We start from the raw sequence: 7,056 nt of genomic DNA, 5'->3' as shown, positions 1-7,056 counted from the left end.
CCCTCTCTTTCTATAGCTCTTTCTCTATATTTCTATCGATTTTTATCTCTTTTATTCTATCTCTCTTTCGATCTCTGTCATTCTATGTCTCTCATTCTATCTATCTCTCTTTCGTTCTATTTTACTATATTTATCTCTGTAACTTCTTCTCTTTCTATCTGTTCCTCTTTTCTCTCTGTCTCTCTTTCCATCTCCCTTTCTGTCAATCCATAATCTCTTTTAATCTCTCTTGCTAACTATCTGTCTCTCTCAATCTCTCACTATCTATCTGTCTCTCACTATCTGTCTCTCACTATCTGTCCATCTTCCTCTCTCTCACTATCTATCACCCTGTTATCTCTCTTGGTAACTTGGCTTGTAAATCACGCATTCTGAATTAAGTCCCCCCCCTGCGATCATCGAGGCAAAGTCTTAATCCAAGTGGCCATGTTAAGTCCAGGAATAGTTTAGCAAAGTTCAGGAAACTCCGTCAGTAGAGACGTAATGGGGAGAAGGTCATCAAACTCTCACTGCATTAACTCTCCGTTGAAGTTTGTGAACAGACTGTGTGTACTTGATGACTTAACAGACTCTACGTTCTTAGAGACTTAAAAGACTTTTCGTTCTCATATGCTACTGTGTGGATAATTTTTTTTTACACCACCTGAAGACAATAGGTGTAATAATCATCAACGCTGCGGGGCAAAAGGTCACAGGTCACTAGGCACGCTACAGATGACTTGGCACTCAACCAGTTAATTAAGGTAGCCCCATCTCTCTGGTTTCTTGGGGTCATGGGCTGGCTGGGTGTTAGGCGACCACTACCCCCCACACTGAAGCGTTATGTATGAGTCTGTCTTTATCAATCCTCTCGCATTTTGCATCTCTCCGACGACCCAAAACTTTAATCTCATTTATCCATTTCATTCCCTCCCTTCACCTGGTCCTCTTACCCCTCAATATTACCCGTTTATCTCAACTATTTTCCCCTCATCTCCCCTCTATTTCGCCTGTTTCTCACAAAATCACCAGTCATACAGTCAGGTAGGGGAGCTTATTGTAATTTCAAGTATGATTCATTAAATTTTTAGATACATCTGAAAGCGTAATTTTAGAATGTGTGTTTGTGAAGGGAGGGAGTCAGACGATCGACCCAGATGGAGGAGGAATGTGAAGCTGGCAAAGAGCAGTGTGAGGCGTACTATAGACCCAGAGGTGTGTTCCAAATACAAGTCATCTGGTAAAAACTAAGTTAAAGGACTTCGTAAATTGCGTAGGACTATATATTGACTACCGCTTGATATTAGACTCGTAGCACTAAATGATTTATGAAGCCCTCAAAAGATTCTTTCCCTAGTAACATCCGGGCCGCTATCCCCCCTCCCCTCCACACTACATAACCCCCCTCCCCTCCACACTACATAACCCCCCCGCCCCCCACACCACATAACCCCCTCCCCTCCACTACATAACCTCCCCGCCCCCCACACCACATAACCCCCCTCCCACCACATAACCCCTCCTCCACATAACCCTCCCCACACTAATAAACCCCCGCTTTGCCCCCACACCATAACCCCTCCCCCACACTACACATAACCCCGCCCCCACACCACATAACCCCCCGCCCCACACCACCCTCCCCACACTACATAACCCTCCCCACACCATAACCCCCCGCCCCCCACACCACATAACCCCCTCCCCCCCACACCACATAACCCCCCGCTCCCCACACCACATAACCCCCCTCCCCACACCACATAACCCTCCCCCACACCCTGCCCCCAGCCCCCTCCACCACATAACCCCTCCCCACACCACATAACCCCCCCCCCACACCCCCCCTGCCCCCACACCACATAACGCCCCCCCCCTCCCCCACACCACACTAACCCCCAGCCCCCACACCACATAACCCTCCCCACCACGCCCCACACCACATGGCCCCCTCCCCCCCACACCACATAACCCCCCTACCCCACACCACTTTACCGGAAACACGATTTTTTTTCCTCATCCACTATTCATATATGTTGATTAATTAAGAGCTGAAATGTTGAAAGATTTATGTGGGATTACGAGTTACGAAATGACGAATTAGGTGGAATTATTGTATAGTAAATTATGGTCAACAAACTTTATTCGGTGAAGAACTTTTCATTAAGCTTTAATAATAATTAATTTCAGATTTTTTTCAGTCAAGTTTTGTTCGTCTTGGATTAAGATCAGTCCAGCAACTTTAAACTTCCGTAGTTCTTTGTCTTGTGCTTGGTTACTTTATCCACGGATATTTCCCAAATGTCCGAGGAAAAATACCTTTGTACCTAACAGGTTTATGTAAAATCATAGTTATGGTAAAGTAAAATACCTTTTCTTAAGATGTACCCAAGTTAAAGTAGATGTTGTTAAAAATAAAAGCACTTCTGCTGTATTCTCATTATTACAAAGATCTGTGTTTTGTACCAGATATTGGAATGGCAGTGGAGACAAGACGGTCATTCTCTCACAGTGCTCCTCAATAAAATGGTTGCTGCACACACGTTTTGTTAGGTTAATATGGGGTTTTATGGTTAGATATACTATACTTAGCTTATTTAACCAGTCTGAATACCTTTGATGATAAAGAACAATAAAACGGAAAATGCAAGTTGAAATATACTATACAATACAGCATTGCGTTTTGGTTCCTGGAACCATTGTCAATCAGGGTGTACAGTACTGTGAGCCGCCACACCGGACACTCTTTTTAACATTACATGTGTCAGCGACCGCAGTGCCATCTTTTATTCAAATGTTGCATACCAAGGGACCTCAGATGAACAGGGGGAGTCATATTGTACTTTCTTGATATTATTTGCCTTCACGGTAGTTTTACGCCCGTATTATTAAACAACATCTTCCCTTGAAGAGGGTCGTCGTGTTTCAACCCGAGTTTTAAACTAAATGAGTCCTGAGGGACACCGCAGTACAGTACTTAACGGGGTGGTGTGGCGGTAAACTTAACTAATTCCAATATTATAAATTAATTTTATTGGACTTAGAAATCGCCACCCAGGTAAGGTTGCCGTGTTGCCATACGTGTCACCAAAGAATTTGCCATACTACTTGCCGTATCCACGTACTCTGGGGGAGGGCGAATAAATATCACGAAGATGCTGGAAAACCATTTTTTTTTTAAGAAACAAATTGCTTGTAGATAAACCACTCTTGTTTACTAGGAAACAAGAATCCCGCTCTGAAGCTGTGAAATTTTAAACTATGGCTTCGTATTCACAATCAAATAACTTATGACCAAAATACTTCGGGACATTCGTACAAACGATACAAGATTGGGCAGAGCTTAACGCTACAGCACCACCACATACAGTTCCTACTCCAGAGGTTGTACGGCCGTCGTGCACCAGTGTTCCGTGCTCACGCCTTGCCTTGTTTGAAGATTACTGGCCACTTCGCCTCGAGGCTATTTCGGCCGGAGTTTATGTCTTTTTTTATCACGTACAGTATTTTACGGGCAGTTAATTACACATTACCCAATTCCTGACTTTAGTAAATTCACTGTTCATAGTTCTCATCTGGGAATGGAATCTGAGTGACTGGCATAGAGATTACTATCGCCTGCCAATAATTTGTGTTTTACGAGTGAGCTGGAGTGGACTAGAATATCATTTATCTACAACAAGAATAATACAGTACCGAGAATGGAGCCTTGAGGGACGCCATACAAAATAAGTGAAGAGTCAGGCTGATGATTATTATAACAGACATACTGCTTCAAAAAACGACAAATATGAGGTAAACATATTGTCTGTGTGGGTAGGTAGGGTGGGTGTGTGTGGGTAGGTATGGTGTGTGGGTATCTTGTTATTTCCATCTTGGAAGGAAACTTTATTGATTACGATACTGCCACTGTAGGCCGTCACTGTAGGCCGTCACTTCCTATCATAACTTTTTCGTTCCTTTGCTTATCACAAATTCTCTCGTCCACTTATGTCTATGGTGTTGTTCAGCGTAAATACCCAACACAGCAGTTTATCTCGGGGTGTTGTAGAGGTCCTTTGGTTGTGACGGTATTTGCTGGAGAAGTTTGGGGTCACGGGATTCACAAACCACGAATCTGGTGGTTTTGAGCTCCATAAATTTTGACTATGTTTCATGAAATCGACTTTCTTGGACTTGGATTTAATAATATTGAAGATTACACTAAAGTTCTCAATGTCTCCTTGTACTTTGACGCCAAGGCGAAGATTAAAATGTTGAAAATTTGAAATTTTTCGAATGAACTGATTCACAAAGCAGAAAGCGAATAATTTGACGGTTCACCAGCGAGTCGGCGGCAAGTGAGGGTACCCCAGAGGTTCAACCAGCAGCGGACCGTCAGTTACATTAGGATCTTTAGGTGAGGTGGTGGTGTTCGCGTATATTGTCGTTACAAGGTGTAGTTATTGAAAAAAAATACATTTCGTCGCTCGGGAGCTAGTTCCCTGCACTTCAATGGTTTTCTCAAATGCTTTTCTGAGGTCTATAACACCAGTCGTACGCTTCATTGATGTTTTCGACTCGAGGCCTTTGAAACTTCTTTAAGAAACCTGTTTATGTGGTTCACTAGCTTTTGAACGTGTTTAAAATTCATGTATCCGAAGTACAGTTTATTTTGGTGAATACGATACTATTATTCATCTAAAATTTATATAAGTTGGTATTCTGTGAAGTGATTATTTAAATTTTAAGTGTTAATAGTGTATTTTATTAATTTGGCGGGTCGTGTTGTGCTGTGTTGAGTCGCGTCTGGGTAACAAAGCGTGTTGACATTTGGCCCTTCGTTGTTGAGTGACCGAAATTAGACAGTGAATCCATAGGAGCACCAAGATCTTGTTTATGTGAATGTGTAAGTCGATGCAGCTATTTCGTTATTCACGGCTTAAGATTGAAATAGTCTCTCCATTTGACTTGAGCTAAAGCTGTGTGGGTATGTACTTAAAACCACTGCATATGTTAACACTTCAGAAAATTTACATTGTGCGTGTTCATGGCTGTGACTGACCGTCCATAAGACGATTAGAGCGTATGGTACTGTACCTTCAGCTAGGACAGTTCATAGTGATAGGTGACCGTTGTGTAAACTTGAAAATAAAGTGGGGGGGGGGGAGGGAGAGGAAGCAGCAGCTATGTGTCTAAAGTAATACAAAATATTGGTGTCATGTTTTATACGAATATTTTAAGATTGCATACGGAGAGCTGGTGTACATAGTGATAAACGACCCCATCAACCCGTGAGAAACTGAGAAAAAAAAACTAATTCTCCCGATAGCGACCGGAGATAAACGAGGGTGCCAGGGGTCAGGACCAGAAGGACGGTTAAGTGAATCATTAATATGGATATTGAAAGTTTACTTAGCCAGAAAGACACCGATTTGACATTGATAACACTATTGACATGGATGAGCCAATGGAGAACCTGAGCTCAGTGGTACCTGATGTACAGAACATTTTTCGGTATTATTGCATTTCCGCACACAACATTCCTACTCCTAATCTTTTATCATATTCAAATAAGACGTCTAATTATAAGATATTTTTCTTATATTACATTACCGTCGCAAGTGTATAATAACGGAGATAGTGTATTCAAAATTTTCTATATTTTCTAACATTAATTTTCCGCCATTATCGCCTACCTCACCTCCCACACTGCGTGTCTCCTTCATAAATCATCACGTGCTTGCGTTCCCGTACACGTCACGCGGCCAAGCAAAAGCGTTTTTTTTTGTGGTTATAATTCGCTGTATTTTTGGCCCAATCAAATTCTATTTTTATTTTGGGTCTCATATTTCGAAATTCAAATTCATTTCCGACCATGGAAGTCTGCGATGGGTGTCACTTCAATTATATGGAGCTGATTGCGAGTTTTGGGGGGAAAACAACGAAGAAACTATAGCATTTTTTTGATCTCATGGTGTTCTCCCGACCTCAGTAAAGTGTCCTAAGTGCAACAACGAATGTAAATATCAAGACCAACATATGTGGCGTTGTGGTAACTCCAACGACGTGTGAGAACCAGGCAAATAAGGTAAGATATGCGATTCCATCATATGGTGAGAGTCGGTTAGGTTAGGTCAGGTTTGTTTTTCTAGTGTTTTTGTGTGTATTTTGTATTCGCTTTGCCATAATTTTTGTCGGAAAACGCCCCACAAAAAAATAAAAAACCGGCCAATTTCTGACGGAGATGAAGGCCATAAGACTCATAACCGATCTAAACACACACAAATACACTAGAAAAAAAATCTCTTTCTAACAGAGTTGTATACTTATGCAAATTTACCAAAACCTGAGGACAGTCAATAGACAAATATTTACCTAAAAGGTTCTAACAATGTATAAACCATTGGAACACATTGGTCAACAAAAAATCCATGGTTCTCCACTTGTAAAAAATTACCGAGGGCTTACCTCAAAAATTATTGATTTGCACCATCAAAAGCCATCGGAAATACATACTTACAACTTTGATGTCGTATAGAGGCAACAAGTGAAAATTTACCGATACAGTTTGTCACCGCCTCCACCGGACAACCCAACACAATGGGCTAAATTAACATTAAATACACTTTCTCTTACCGTAAAATTACACCAACAACTACTTGGTATTGTTAAGGTAAATTTGCACTTGCACACCACACTCTGTTAGAAAGTCAAAAATATATTTTTATAGTGTATTTGTGTGTGTTTAGACCGGATATGACCTTCATTTCTGGCCGAAATTAGCCGGGTTTTTTTCGATTTTTTTTCGTTGGACGTTTTCCGAAAAAATAATTGCTAAGCGAATAAAAAATACACCAAAAAACAATAGAAAAACAAAAACCTAACCTAACCTACCCTAACCTAACCTAACTGACTCTCACCATATGATGGAATCGCCTATTTCTTACCTTATTGGCCTGGTTCTTGTTCGTCGTTGGATTCTGAGATTCTTACACAACACCACATACGCTGGTCTTTGCGGTATTTACATTCAGTCTTGCACTTCGGACACTTTACTGAGGTTGGAAGAACACCATGCGATCGAAGGCGAGAGAA

Source organism: Homarus americanus, unplaced genomic scaffold (genome assembly GCF_018991925.1).
Source record: "Homarus americanus isolate GMGI-L3 unplaced genomic scaffold, GMGI_Hamer_2.0 scaffold13846, whole genome shotgun sequence".
In the NCBI taxonomy this organism is placed as follows: Eukaryota; Metazoa; Arthropoda; class Malacostraca; order Decapoda; family Nephropidae; genus Homarus; species Homarus americanus.
Note: the sequence above shows the minus strand (reverse complement) of the source record.